This window comes from Mchenga conophoros, linkage group LG12 (genome assembly GCF_057382185.1).
Source record: "Mchenga conophoros isolate Kocher_MC1m ecotype Shallow Benthic linkage group LG12, M_conophoros_male_GT1.1, whole genome shotgun sequence".
Classification (NCBI taxonomy): Eukaryota; Metazoa; Chordata; class Actinopteri; order Cichliformes; family Cichlidae; genus Mchenga; species Mchenga conophoros.
The window spans coordinates 21,033,015-21,047,825 of NC_140537.1; the positions used below are offsets into that span (position 1 = coordinate 21,033,015).

Consider the following 14,811-nt stretch of genomic DNA (forward strand, 5'->3'; position numbering starts at 1 on the left):
CTATGTGTATGTCATTTGGCATTTTGTACAAATGTAGGCTGATAATAAATACATGATATCATTTCATTCATTTCAAAGGTTTATTTGCATGACGCACAAACACACAATTGAAAGGTACAAATGTGCATGACACGAATTCAAACGTGCTGCAGATGTGTGTCACCAGTTGATCTGGCTGTAGGCTGTGGCACTTGGCCAGAGGTGGCGCTGGTTGACTCGACTCCATGTTGGTGCACAGAGCAAACTGCTCGCTTTAGTTGTGGAGCAAAAACGCTGAATTCGGTAAAATAAACCGTGCGAGTGGAACGATAACGACGACAAGGGTCTCCCGATCGTTTACTCTTGCTGTCCTGTGAACAACAACGGCGTGGTGTTACTTGTTTGCTGTTTTCGCGATCGCGTCGCGCATGAGGATATCACCAGGTAAACTCGCCACGTTTTTAAACATTTTGTTGTTCAACAGCATCAAGACTGACGGAGTGTGTTTGAGACAACCTCACAAGTGTCACAGGTGACACATTTGGCGTTTTTTTGCTGGTTTGTCGGTAGCAGCTCCTGAAACGCAAGACTGCCACACATCTGTTCGACCAACGCCAGTTGATCTAAACGCCAGTTGATCTGGAACAGCGGCAGGTCCAAGGTGTGTTAAGGAAGTTACAGTTTTCAGGAGTCAATTCCACAAAAGCAGCTAGATCATCAGTGGGTAGCCAAGTTTCAGTGATAAAAAGAAAGTCCAAGCCATGAGAGACAAACAGGTCACGGTATATGAAAGTCTTGTTCACCACGGACCTTGTATTGATTAATGCCAATTTCAGTCGTGAAGAATCCGAGACTGAATGTGTGACAGCACCAGATGGTACAAATTCCAGATGCTGAAAATTGGTGGTGTTGGCACCTCTGTTTTTCCTGTTCAGTCTAGTTGGGAGACGACGAGAAGCTCTCCAGATCATAGCTGGACTGGCAGATGGTTTTTTTTTGTTTGTTTGTTTTTGTAATGGTATAAACAATGAAAGGTGGTGGTTTGGCCAGATGCTGACCGATGTGTAAAAATAACTCAGTTGTTTGGTGCTGGCAATGGCGGAACTTCCACAGAGGCCAGCAGATGGATGAGGGAAAGGTGAGGCAGGAGGAGGAGAGACCCGAGGCGGCTGCCTGTCCGAGCGTCAGGTGAACTGAACTTCAGGTAAGAAGTTATGACCTGCAGTCTATCTGGGTCAGATATAAACCAAGTTTAGGTGTAGTTTATTTTCGTTGTGCTGACTTGTTACAGTCAGTTACAATAACTCGTACTGCGTGCTAGCTAGCATGACGGAGTTTCTATACAGCTGGGTGGGTGCTATGACGTTACTGATAGTGAACTTTATTTTATTCATAAGGTTAGTTAGTAGAGTTGCCACCCGTCCCGTAAAAAAATGGAATCGTCCCGTATTCAGAGAAAATATTACGTGTTTTGTATTGAGCTGAAAAGTTTCCCCCGTACTTCAGCTAGAATGAAAAAAAGACAAAAAGCTGGATCTATTCTGTGTTTTTTATGATGCACAGCTGCCTCTTCTTCTCTCATTCTCTCCCCCTCCCTCTCCTGTTGCTACTTCAAGCATGAAACTGATCAATGATCAGCTGATCATCACAGAATATTGATAAAATGTCTGACACAACAGGGATTTAAAAAGAAACACATTAGAAACACACAAGCTAATTCAAGTAAAGCACAAGCATCTGTACATAGCTATGTCTCTTTAGCAATCCTGGCTCAAGAGTTGGCTGTTCGTCTTGTAATCGGAAGGTTGCCGGTTCGAGCCCCAGCTCGGACAGTCTCGGTTGTTGTGTCCTTGGGCAAGACACTTCAGCCATTGCCTACTGGTTGGTGTTAGAGGGCCCGGTGGCACCAGTGGCACCTCTGTCAGTGCGCCTCAGGGCGGCTGTGGCTACAATGTAGCTTGCCATCACCAGTGTGTGAATGTGTAGATGACTTAATGTTTAAAGCGCTTTGGGGTCCTTAGGGACTAGTAAAGCGCTATACAAATGCTGGCCATTTACCATATTTTGCTATCTGGGGTCATAAAAAAGCTCCATCTTCACTTTTTTCTTAAATCCAGCTTCACAGGAAGTCTTACACCCTCATCGGTTTTTGAGAGTGGGGCTGTAATGTGATGTAAATAAGCTTTTATATTTGTAGTGTTTCACAGATGGTGGGTATTTTATATTGGTGTGGACAGATTTGTCCCGAGGGAGGACAAAGTTTGAAATCACAAAGTTTTTGGTATGAAATTAAGCTTTTGATGTTTCCTCTCACGGTAGTGTTTGGTTTTTTCGGATTTTGACCTTATCACTATTGTGTAATTTCATCAACAGAACAACTGAGCTTCTAAAGTTATCTCACTTTAAGAGGGAACAGCCGTCTGCCACGGGCCACATGTGACTTAGGCTCAGGTACATTTACTGCGCTCTGCTGCCATCTAATGGACATTTTAGATTTTTTCTTTTTTTTCATGAACCAAGGGGACGCATGTGATCGGCGTTGTTTTTCTCAGCGAAATGACGCACAAAGGGCCGATTATACATCTCATAGCGATGGAGCATGGGTAAAGGAACACCAGCTATGGATCAGTCCATAAAATGGACGTTATTAGCTGAAATCCGTCCAATCGTTATGGGCCAGTATGGGCCATCTCCAACAGATAGTTTGTTCAGAAGGTTGTTATCATCCATTCAGATGGAGGATCACTTACAAGAGCATGGGAAGACTCCAGATTCGCTCTAGTTGGAATCCGATGAATACAGCAGTCTTTACAGGTAAGACCATATAAATGGACAGCATTTATATAGTAACTATTAACAAGTCAGCGAGTGATGATAATAATGATAATGTGGTTATGTTAGTAATACATTAATTCTCCACACGATGTTCATTTACAGAAATGTTTCACAGAAACTGATTTCTCTATCAAAGACTGAACTAGTGTGTTTCCGTAGATTACCTCTGTATGAATGTACACCTAAAGGAAGGCGTGTTTGCCTGGGGGAAGACAAGAAGCAGAAGTACTTGGGAGAGGCAGCTGCAGTGAGGACATAGCCACATTACACTGATGTCAGAGCTCAGAATCTGAAACAGCTCAGGTTTATATTCTAGGGGTTATAAAAAATCTAAGTCGATTTATAAAGAAACTTTCAAATAATAATTAGAATCACAATTATGATTATTATTATAAAAAACAAACATTTAAGTGGATTTTCTGTCACATGTATTGTGTTAGCCCTGCAATAAACTGGGAGCCTGTCCTGCCTTTGCCTTGTTGCAGCAGCATCCTCCTGTGACCCTGAATTGGATACATTGAGGACAGCTACCTGTAGTCTGAAAAACAGTTTTGTCAAGTTTGCAGGTCTATCAGCACGAGACATTCTTACATAGAAAACACTGTCTCTAAGTCAGTTAAGCATAATTGGTCCAGTCTATGATGGCATTCAGAAGAAGTCAGGGAAGAAATTTAGGCCGTGTACTGAAAAGGTATTTTTTCTTATTATCAAAGGACATTTGGAGTGACGGCTTCTACAACTCAGTTCTTGGTCGCGTTTAAGTAAAGCCTACAGGCAAAGAAGTCACAGTGTTGATATTCAACACAAAGAGAAAAGCTTGTTTGAATGTATTTACAATCACAGTTTTCAAAACCTCTGACTGTAAACAGCTTTACAGGTTTGATATAATTTGACACTTGATATCAGGTGATGGGATTTAATTAAAAGGTATCCCACATAATAGTTTTTTATCTTGTCATGGGAGACCCACCCCTTCCTCCCAAGTTAACTGCAGCCCGAAAAATCTATTGGGGGTATATACACACTCACAACCATTGGGGCAAAAAGAGCAACCAAAAAACGGGCAACCTGCACAGCCACAGATGCGCGAGAAGGTTGAAGCGCTTATAAGCTCTACTCATGAAGGAACTCTTGGAGAATCTTGCTAATGGTAACAGGGGACAAGTACTCCTGCCCAAGCTGACATGATATATCCGCACATACAGCCCAGCCACAAAGTGAACCAAGTCGTTTAGTTAAAGACAGCATGACCTGAAATTTCTTACTCCTAAGTTAAATGGATGGATGAATGGATGAAAGTTAGATGATTACAAGCATAAAATCATAAAAGCCACTAGTTCCCACACTGGAGTTCCCTAACACTGAGTATTAATTGTACTGAGCTTGTATCAACAGTTATAATGGACTAAGCTACCTGAGACATTGCATTGAATTATTGTTTCTATCGTAATTATTTCACCTGAGAGGTTTTAGCTCAGATATTCAGCTTTTTCCTTTCAGTAGACTTAGTCCTGTTTCTGCTTTCATTTTGATTGCAAGAAGAAGAAGAAGAAAGCTTCAAAGAAGTGGTGTTCAGGGTCTCAGTGAACAGTGTGCTGATCATGGTCACGCACTGCATGTGGTTTTAAACTTTGAAATATATATTGTTATTGGGGGATGTGTCATATTAGTGCATGGTACAGTTTATTATTGAAAACTGTTGAGTTCTGTTTTCTGTTTTGATGACCACTTAGACCAAAGATTTTAAAAAGTGTTGTTTTTAAGATCCTTTTTTAAAAATCTGTAAAGTGCTTGTTCATTTTTTATTCAAAAAAGTTTTACATAAATGTTAGTGTTTCATTTATGATATTTTATAGCTTACACTACTCTGTACAGGTCTACATTAGAGACATTTCTGTTACATATGTATGAGAATGAAACAGATTTATCAAATGTTATTTGATTAGATACACAATGTGAAGTTCATCATTTTCATAAAAATAAAACTATAATGACAAACATGAACAGCTTTGCTTATTTCTGAGACATTAATGCTTGAAAACAACTATTTTTGAAATGTTTTAATATTTAGACAGTTTATATTTGTAGGCTGAAACTATAATGGTGAACCTGAGGTGATGGCCAACAGAAAGTAAATATATATATATAAATATAAAACAATATTCAAGTAATGTTTTTACCCTGTGCAGTGTGTGGACGCTGTGCACTCAATCACCTCATACACTGTAGTAAACATGCACCGCTAGCTGGATGAACACCACCATCTCTCCACATTTTCACCATCTGTGAGCACAAATTGCTGCTCTGCCAGAAAATCACATATAACATACACAGAGGTGAAGAATATTACTACTATTAAACATTAGAGAGACAACAGATTGTGAATGAATAAAGTATGGTATCATTTTCAATTCAGGTGTCACAATAATTTATCCAAACTATATATCGGTCGCAGGGTTAACACATAGACACAAACAACCATTTGCACTCACACCTAGGGGCAACCTATCCCCACTAACTGCATGTCTTTGGACTGCAGGAGGAAGCCAGAGTACCCAGGAAGAACCCACACAAAGACGGGGAGAACATGCAAAATCTACACAGAAAGACCCCAGCCTGATGCTGTGAGGCAACAGTGCTGACCTCTGTGCTACTGCTGTGTGTATGCGTTCAGATTTTTCAGTTGCAGAAAATGCAACTGAATGAATCAAATATTGAACAAAAATATATTCTAACATTCTGCATTCTCAAATTTCACAGAGTAAATTTTTGATGAACAGAAAAAGTATTAATTATAAAAAATAATAATATTATATATTATTAAAATTTTCTGCAACCATGACCAAAGTCACAATCATCATTACAGTATTGTGGACTTACTGCTTGGCTAATAGTGACAAACTTCAGGAGAGATCATGATGACAGAAAACTGCAAACAACACTGTGAATGCAAGCTTTTTTTCTCTTGTTTCTGTGACCTCAGTGTGCTGGCAGACTTGTTCAAGAGTTTAAAAAGTGATAATTAACTACTCTGTTTGTCTATATTCTATGTATCATATGGGAATAAAAAGATTATTTGAGAAAATCTGTTTTGAATCTAGTTTTTATATGTTTAATTTTATAGTAAGTAGAAATTTTAACCCAACGTTAATGGTAAGATAACCCTTGTGATGGGTTCTGAGTTTCGACCCAATTTTTGGCAACCCCAACTTTAAACATTGGTCAATTTAACCCAATTTTTGGATAGTTATCCTAACCCAGTGTGCTGGATCAAAACAGTAACCCAACCTTGTTAAGTTGAAACAACCAAGCGTTGGTTTGGTCCATATTTGACCCAGCGTTGGGTTACAAATTGGCTCATTTTTAACCCAGCGTTTTTTAGAGTGCATGGAGAACTGTTCTGGCAAACTGAAAAGAGAATTAAAATGAAAAAAAAAGCCAAACAGACCATCTTGGAATCAACAATCAAAAAATGATCGCAAATTTATGAAATTTAATCACTGGTTCATATTTCAATTAAATATGAATATGTTCCTTAACTGTAAACAGTTAAGATGTGATTTAGTTTACATCCTTCACCCAGCATATTTGTCCGGGCCTTCAGGTAAACATAGGAATAATTTCAGTCAACATGGCTTATAGTAGAGATTCTGTAGGAAAGATTGCTAGCTCTAATATTAATATCACCAAATCCAAGGACACACCAACTGCTCAGATTTCTAGAAAAAAAACATTTTTAAAAAATTTCAGTCTATCCATTCATTTTCTTCTGCCTAATCAATTCAGGTTCACAGTGGTAGGGTGGGGGGCTACAGCCTGTCCCAGTGGTCATAGTTAGTGTACGATACCTTTGGACAGGGATCAGTCTGGTACATCTCCTCACCAACTTCACTGGAGTGTGCACTCTTAAGTATTTTTCCCACATCTGAATAAAAAATACTGATATTTACAAATAACAGAATCAGCTGATGCCGCCTGAGTGAAATGTTAGGAACAGAGACAGGGAGGTACTGTTTGAAGTTTATTGTTAACATGAGTCAATGATCATTTACAGCAGTGGTTCCCAGACGTTTTTTTTACTAGGCCCCCTTTGTTTTACAAGAAAACTGGGGGTCTCCGCAGTTTTCTTGGAGGGTGACATGGCTGCCCTCCAGTGATCCTCCATGGGCTCTTATGCTCTGGAGGGCCTCTAGATGTCTGGGGCCTGGATCTCCTCCATGCCTGCTTCATGTCCTGTTGGCAGGGCTATGGCTCCCAACACCTACTATTAGATACTTACATGGAGAAACCTTTTGAATACAAGCATGCTCACGCACACAGGTGTGCACACGGGTGAAATCCTGCAGTGCCCACAAGGTCCCTCTGTTCAAGAAAGCACATGTACAGGCCCATTTGAAGTTTGCCACTGAACAACTCAGTGATTCAGAGGAGGACTGGGTGAAAGTGTTGTGGTCAGATGAGCCAAGCTATTTGGCATCAACTCAATTCGCCATGTTTAGAGGAGGATTGCTGCCTATGACTCCAAGGACATCGTTCCCACCATTGTACATTGAGGTGGAAACATGGTTTGGGGTGTTTTTGTGCCAGGGGGACAGGACAACTGCACCGCATCAAAGGGAAGATGGATGGGGTCATCATCAAATCTTGGGTGAGAACCTCCATCCCTCAGCCAGGGCATTGAAAATTGGTCATAGGTGGGTATTCCAGCATGACAGTGATCCAAAACACACGGCCAAGGCAGCAAAGGACTGGCTCAAGAAGAAGCATATTAAGGTCTTGGAGTGGCATGGTCAGTCTACAGACCTTAATCCCATAGAAAATCTGTGGAGGGAACTGAAGGTTTGTGCTGCCAAATTTCAACCATGAAACATTAATGACTTGGAGAAGATCTTCTGCAAAGAGGAGTGGGACAAAATCCGCCTGATATGTGTGCAAAAATCAAATCACCTGGGGCTCAAATGATTTTATTTCTCTGGCTGTATCTGGGTTTTTCCACTATTGACTGTGTCTAGCAATCCGGACTTTTTCTCAGATTGCTTTATGTAGCCACCGGTGCTATCTGTAGAAAAATATTACACCACTGGACTTTCATGACAGTACTGAATAGTGCACGTCTTTGACTGGATTTGAAAATAATGGTTCATTCTGTTTATTGATAATACAAATTATACTAATTAATATTATATGGAGAGTCATCACTCATTCAGTAAATGCTATTTGGATAGTCTGCAAAAACTTAACATTCAGTGTTTTCTCAATTTCTATAAGTCACAAGAGTAAGCCTGCTGATGTTTTGTTTCTTTTTACTCTACACTAATACACGGTCATAGGAGAATGCGTGTCTGCGCGAAATGTGATCGGAGCCATCTTGAAAGGAGAAAACAAAAAAATATTTAATAACACTGAAAGAAAGATGATACTCAAGACACCTTAAACAACCTACACAAGTTTAAAGCCACAAATGTTCCAGGAAGAAGTTCAGAAATTCTTTGAGAGCCAGACATGTTAAAACAATAGCAGGGTGTGGGGGGAAATCTGTATTAGTGCCAAGAACATGCAGGAATGCGGTAACTATTTCACTCGAAACCCCACAGAACTATGTTCACAAACCACACTGAACATAGTTCTGTGGGGTTTTGTTTCGTTTTGTTTCGTGACTGTGTGACTTGGAGCCATTGATATATCAGTGCATATGTTGAAGCTTGGTAGTCTTTTGATTTTCCACCAGTAAAATAATTCCATGTCTAGATCAGTTAGAGGTTGGTTCACGAATATTTTTGAGTCTGTCCCAGTCACTTTGAACTCTTTTGGTGGATTCTTTTACATTTTCACAAGATTCTACATCGTGAATGATTCATGATTCGGTAGCTTGTAGGACCGTTTTCAACAGTACAACAATAGGATATTAGCCCTTTATTGTCATTGTACATGTGCAACTAAATTGTGCTGAATTTTTTATCATTCATTAGTAACGTGAAGAATTTTATCAGTCTTTCACATCATTGTGAAGAACTTTTTTCTCACTCTTCTTTAGGTCAAGTGAAGTGGCTTTGTTGTCATTTCAACCATGTGCAGTGGTACAGTACATAGTACAGTGAGACAGCATTCCTCCAAGACCAGGGTGCTACATATAGCAGACAATCAACACAGAACTACATAAAGTGTAAATGTGCAGAAATTGCAAAAAAAACCAAAAACAAACAAAAACAGTGCAACACCAGAACAGAATGATACAGACACAACAGTGTGCAATAGAAAAGTGCAACAATGGCAATGGGTTGTGCAAAAAGTAACTTGATGTATGAAGGTGTGTGCGTGCGTGTGTGCGTGCACGTGAGTGTGTATGTGTGTGTGTGTGTAACATTTATGGTCTCAGCCATTGCAACACCTTGAGTTGTGGCTGTGGGACAGATGACTACATATTTAAAACTTTAACATTTTGATTTACAGGGAAGTCCATAGCCAACTCCGTGATTGTAAGGTGCTCGGATCCCATGGCTTCATACATCATCCCTCCATCACCATGACTGAAAATTGACAAGCAAGTCATACTTGTTCAGTTATTTTCTTTTCTAAATGTACTGTCATGAACTTTAACATTTACCACACTAAATGAGACCTGTGGATCTGAGATGTAGCTCTTAATTTGTTATTTTATTTTTGCCATTTTCTCTGGGCATTGGTCTGACCTGAATCTGTTAGGATGCCTGAATGCTCCAGACCAGCAAGGTGCCAAACCTTCTGATTTTATAAAGGTGTTCACACCTGCTGATGACCAGTAAATCAAGTGCATTTGATTGAATCCAATTTTCCTAGGACAGTGAAAACTTCCTTAATTCTGTTGAATAAAGTTAAATTACTACACCTGATGACCAAGATAAAATTTCAAGCAGCAGAAACTTCAGATGTTCAGATAATGTTGATAAATAAAGTTTAAATTATCAGAAATGAGGGAGGCCAATCAAATTACGTTTTTTGCTTGTTTGTTGGGTGGGGGGGTTTGGGCAGGTAGTATTGTCACCAACATTCAACATTTTTTCTAAGCACAACATAATGTTCTTAAAAATCGAACAAATGACAAATGTACAGTAATAAAAGTTCGTACATTATAGATAAAATATATTCATTTCACTTAATCTAATGACACCTTTACTCTCTCATGCAAAGTACGGAAGTTATTCCTGGAAAATTATTGTTACTGCAGTCAAAGACAAAGACATCTTTTGTTCTTGTCTTTTGGTATTTGTACGCTCCATGTGAGATATTGCAGCCCTACTGCATCTAGGGTAAATGAAACCCAGATGACACCACTGAGTCACTGCTGTGTTTATTTAAAACTATGATACACTTACTTCTATGTAACTTCTTGATAATCCTAGGTATGTGAACAGCTAATTAAAGCACAGATAGCCAAGAGCTATTGTTCCTGGTTGTGTGCCCATTTCAATGCATCTCTGTCATAACTAAGGGATTATCAAGAAGTTACATAGAAGTAAGTGTATCATAGTTTTAAATAAACACAGCAGTGACTCAGTGGCGTCGTCTGGGTTTCATTTACCCTAGATGCAGTAGGGCTGCAATATCTCACATGGAGCGTACAAATACCAAAAGACAAGAACAAAAGATGTCTTTGTCTTTGACTGCAGTAACAATAATTTTCCAGGAATAACTTCCGTACTTTGCATGAGAGAGTAAAGGTGTCATTAGATTAAGTGAAATGAATATATTTTATCTATAATGTACGAACTTTTATTACTGTACATTTGTCATTTGTTCGATTTTTAAGAACATTATGTTGTGCTTAGAAAAAATGTTGAATGTTGGTGACAATACTACCTGCCCAAACCCCCCCACCCAACAAACAAACGAAAAACGTAATTTGATTGGCCTCTCTCATTTCTGATAATTTAAACTTTATTTATTAACATTATCTGAACATCTGAAGTTTCTGCTGCTTGAAATTTTATTTTGGTCATCAGGTGTAGTAATTTAACTTTATTCAACAGAATTAAGAAAGTTTTCACTGTCCTTTCATTTCAGAAAAGGAACATTATACCAACAGTAAAATATGGTGGTGGTAGTGTGATGGTCTGGGGCTGTTTTGCCCTAGTGAATTCTGCTGTCTACCAAAACATCCTGAAGGAGAACAGCAGGACAATGAGCTAAAACACACCAGCAAGTCCACCTCTAATGATGTAAGAAAAATGAAATGAAGACTTTGGAGTGGCCTACGTAAAGTCCTGGCCCGATTGTCCTAAACTGATTGAGATGTTGTGACATGAGCTTAAAAAGGTTTGTTTTCATAAAAATTGAGGAAGACATACATGAAAATGTTCTTTTTTAAATTTACCGGCCAATTGAACATGGTTTGTTTATTCAAGTCTTTAAATATTTCAAGAATGTGCTCCCTCCTGTGCTCCACAAACTTAGAATTGACAAGCACCAACGTAGTGTTTGCCCTGATAAAAGTGGTCTATACTCATAAATTTGCCATGAATGAAAACATTCAGTGTTTAAACAAGTAGATGTACTTCTTTACAACTTCATGCACATATTTTTTATTAATATGGTTATTTCTATTTAAACATGTATAAAGATAAGATTAGCCTCAGAGGTTGCAGCCCTCACAGCTTTGTGTCATAAAAGGATTCCCGCACCTCCAACCCTCTTCTGCTCCTCATTTTAATGAACAGTCTAGTGTTATTAAATAAATAAAAATTAAGAGATGGAAATTTGTTGCCTGAGGACAGCAACTAATCTAGAGGGTTAAAAATGAAAAGGCATCTGTGCAAAAGTACAATGGCAGAGACAGCAGGGTGCTGTTTGTATACTGAAACATGCTGAAATTAACAGCAACATTTTTCCACATTTAGCTCCAAACCATACAAAAACATGTTTTTCAAGTCATTTTTGTTGTGGGGACATTCTTGAAATATTTAAAGACTTGAATAAACAAACCATGTTCAATTGGCCGGTAAATTTAAAAAAGAACATTTTCATGTACAGTGGGGCAAAAAAGTATTTAGTCAGCCACCGATTGTGCAAGTTCCCCCACCTAAAATGATGACAGAGGTCAGTAATTTGCACCAGAGGTACACTTCAACTGTGAGAGACAGAATGTGAAAAAAAAATCCATGAATTCACATGGTAGGATTTGTAAAGAATTTATTCGTAAATCAGGGTGGAAAATAAGTATTTGGTCAATAACAAAAATACAACTCAATACTTTGTAACATAACCTTTGTTGGCAATAACAGAGGTCAAACGTTTACTATAGGTCTTTACCAGGTTTGCACACACAGTAGCTGGTATTTTGGCCCATTCCTCCATGCAGATCTTCTCGAGAGCAGTGATGTTTTGGGGCTGTCGCCGAGCAACACGGACTTTCAACTCCCGCCACAGATTTTCTATGGGGTTGAGGTCTGGAGACTGGCTAGGCCACTCCAGGACTTTCAAATGCTTCTTACGGAGCCACTCCTTTGTTGCCCGGGCGGTGTGTTTTGGATCATTGTCATGTTGGAAGACCCAGCCTCGTTTCATCTTCAAAGTTCTCACTGATGGAAGGAGGTTTTGGCTCAAAATCTCACGATACATGGCCCCATTCATTCTGTCCTTAACACGGATCAGTCGTCCTGTCCCCTTGGCAGAAAAACAGCCCCATAGCATGATGTTTCCACCCCCATGCTTCACAGTAGGTATGGTGTTCTTGGGATGCAACTCAGTATTCTTCTTCCTCCAAACACGACGAGTTGAGTTTATACCAAAAAGTTCTACTTTGGTTTCATCTGACCACATGACATTCTCCCAATCCTCTGCTGTATCATCCATGTGCTCTCTGGCAAACTTCAGACGGGCCTGGACATGCACTGGCTTCAGCAGCGGAACACGTCTGGCACTGCGGGATTTGATTCCCTGCCGTTGTAGTGTGTTACTGATGGTGACCTTTGTTACTTTGGTCCCAGCTCTCTGCAGGTCATTCACCAGGTCCCCCCGTGTGGTTCTGGGATCTTTGCTCACCGTTCTCATGATCATTTTGACCCCACGGGATGAGATCTTGCGTGGAGCCCCAGATCGAGGGAGATTATCAGTGGTCTTGTATGTCTTCCATTTTCTGATGATTGCTCCCACAGTTGATTTTTTCACACCAAGCTGCTTGCCTATTGTAGATTCACTCTTCCCAGTCTGGTGCAGGTCTACAATACTTTTCCTGGTGTCCTTCGAAAGCTCTTTGGTCTTGGCCATGGCGGCGTTTGGAGTCTGACTGTTTGAGGCTGTGGACAGGTGTCTTTTATACAGATGATGAGTTCAAACAGGTGCCATTCATACAGGTAACGAGTGGGTGACAGAAAAGCTTCTTACAGAAGACGTTACAGGTCTGTGAGAGCCAGAGATTTTCCTTGTTTGAGGTGACCAAATACTTATTTTCCACCATAATTTACGAATAAATTCTTTACAAATCCTACCATGTGGATTCAAGGATTTTTTTTTCACATTCTGTCTCTCACAGTTGAAGTGTACCTCTGGTGCAAATTACTGACCTCTGTCATCATTTTAGGTGGGGGAACTTGCACAATCGGTGGCTGACTATATACTTTTTTGCCCCACTGTATGTCTTCCTCAATTTTTATGAAAATTGGAATCCCACAGCTTTAGAAATGGCTTTGTAACCCTTTGCAGACTGATAGATGTCACTGAATTTATTTCTCAGGTGATTCTTTAGATCCTGGCATCAGGTCTTGCTTATTAAAATCTTTCAACCTGCTTCACTTTGTCAGACTAATTCTATTTAAATGACTTCCTGTTTCAATAAGTCTCCCAGAAAACATAATTTAGTTTAGTTTAGTAAGTTATGCTTTACTATATTTTGAACCCTGCAATCATGAAGGGCTCCATCTTCATTGCAAAGTTGCTGAAAACACAATGCGTGAATAAGCAAACAGTGGAGTGGTCAGCATTGCACGGGCAGACTTCTAAAAGGGTCCAGAACCAAACAACTAATTGACTGTTTTATTTTTCATTTGCAGGTTTCATAATGTAATATTCACAATTATGATAAGGAATTGCTCTTATTTGCAGGGTAACTAGAAGAGGCTAATTATTTTGTATAGATCCCTTTTTAAGTGTGGCGTGTATTTTATATGTGTGTGTCTTAGTTTTATGCCCATTAGTTTTTAAATTGTTATCATTTTTTAAATTGTATTGTTTTTTCTGTATTGCTTGTATTTATTTATTTTTATCTTTTTTTTATCTTCAATAACTGTTCAGCACTTTGTTTGAAAGTGCTTTATACATAAAGCCTTAATAAATAAAGTTATCATTATTATTATTAGTAGTAGTAGTAGTAGTATATTGGTGTGGACAGATTTGTAGTCCTAGGTCACCTCCACTCAGCCTTTGCTTGAAATCCCTAAACTAAATAAAACGATAGTTGTGAAATAAAAAATAAAGCTTTTATATATTTTATAAATCTTAAATCTTACGTCTTGTGGCAGTATTTTCGGTTCTATGACATATCGTAATTATTACGATTATTACAATAATTTATTCAACAGAATAAGTTCTTAAAGTGCTCTGTCGCCCTCCGGCCTCAGCTCAGATACATTTACTCAGCTCTGCTGCCATCTGGTGGTCATTTTAGATTTCTTCATGAGCCAAGGTAGAGGCACGTGATACGTGTTGTTTGACACTAACTGAATCTGATGAGGCATGGCGCATGGGCACAGGAAGAACCGAGTGAATTATAGTGGAGGTTCCAGACAACCTGAAATAAAACTTCAAAAAAAGTGGCCACGTTCTTGGCGAAGGAGCCTTGACTCTCAATTCCCTTCTGCTTTTCATGTTATGTCAAGAGCGTCAAGTTTTTATACCAGACACCCCTAAAAGACATGCGCCTCCAAGGCTCGGAAAATGTTCGTTTATCCACTCTTAGCCTGTATTTATCACTGCAATAGATAACTAAGGAAGTTTAGAGATTTAATTTGAAGCGTATGGCCTTTA

General features: G+C 39.2%; 1 long non-coding RNA gene across 1 annotated transcript; it reads left to right on the plus strand.

Moving 5' to 3' along the window:
* Nucleotides 1-1,168: 1,168 nt before the first annotated feature.
* On the plus strand, nucleotides 1,169-5,899 carry LOC146562568 (uncharacterized). Its single transcript, XR_014894544.1, has 2 exons — nucleotides 1,169-2,793; nucleotides 5,354-5,899. It is a non-coding gene; the product is annotated as an uncharacterized LOC146562568 (long non-coding RNA).
* Nucleotides 5,900-14,811: the final 8,912 nt, after the last annotated feature.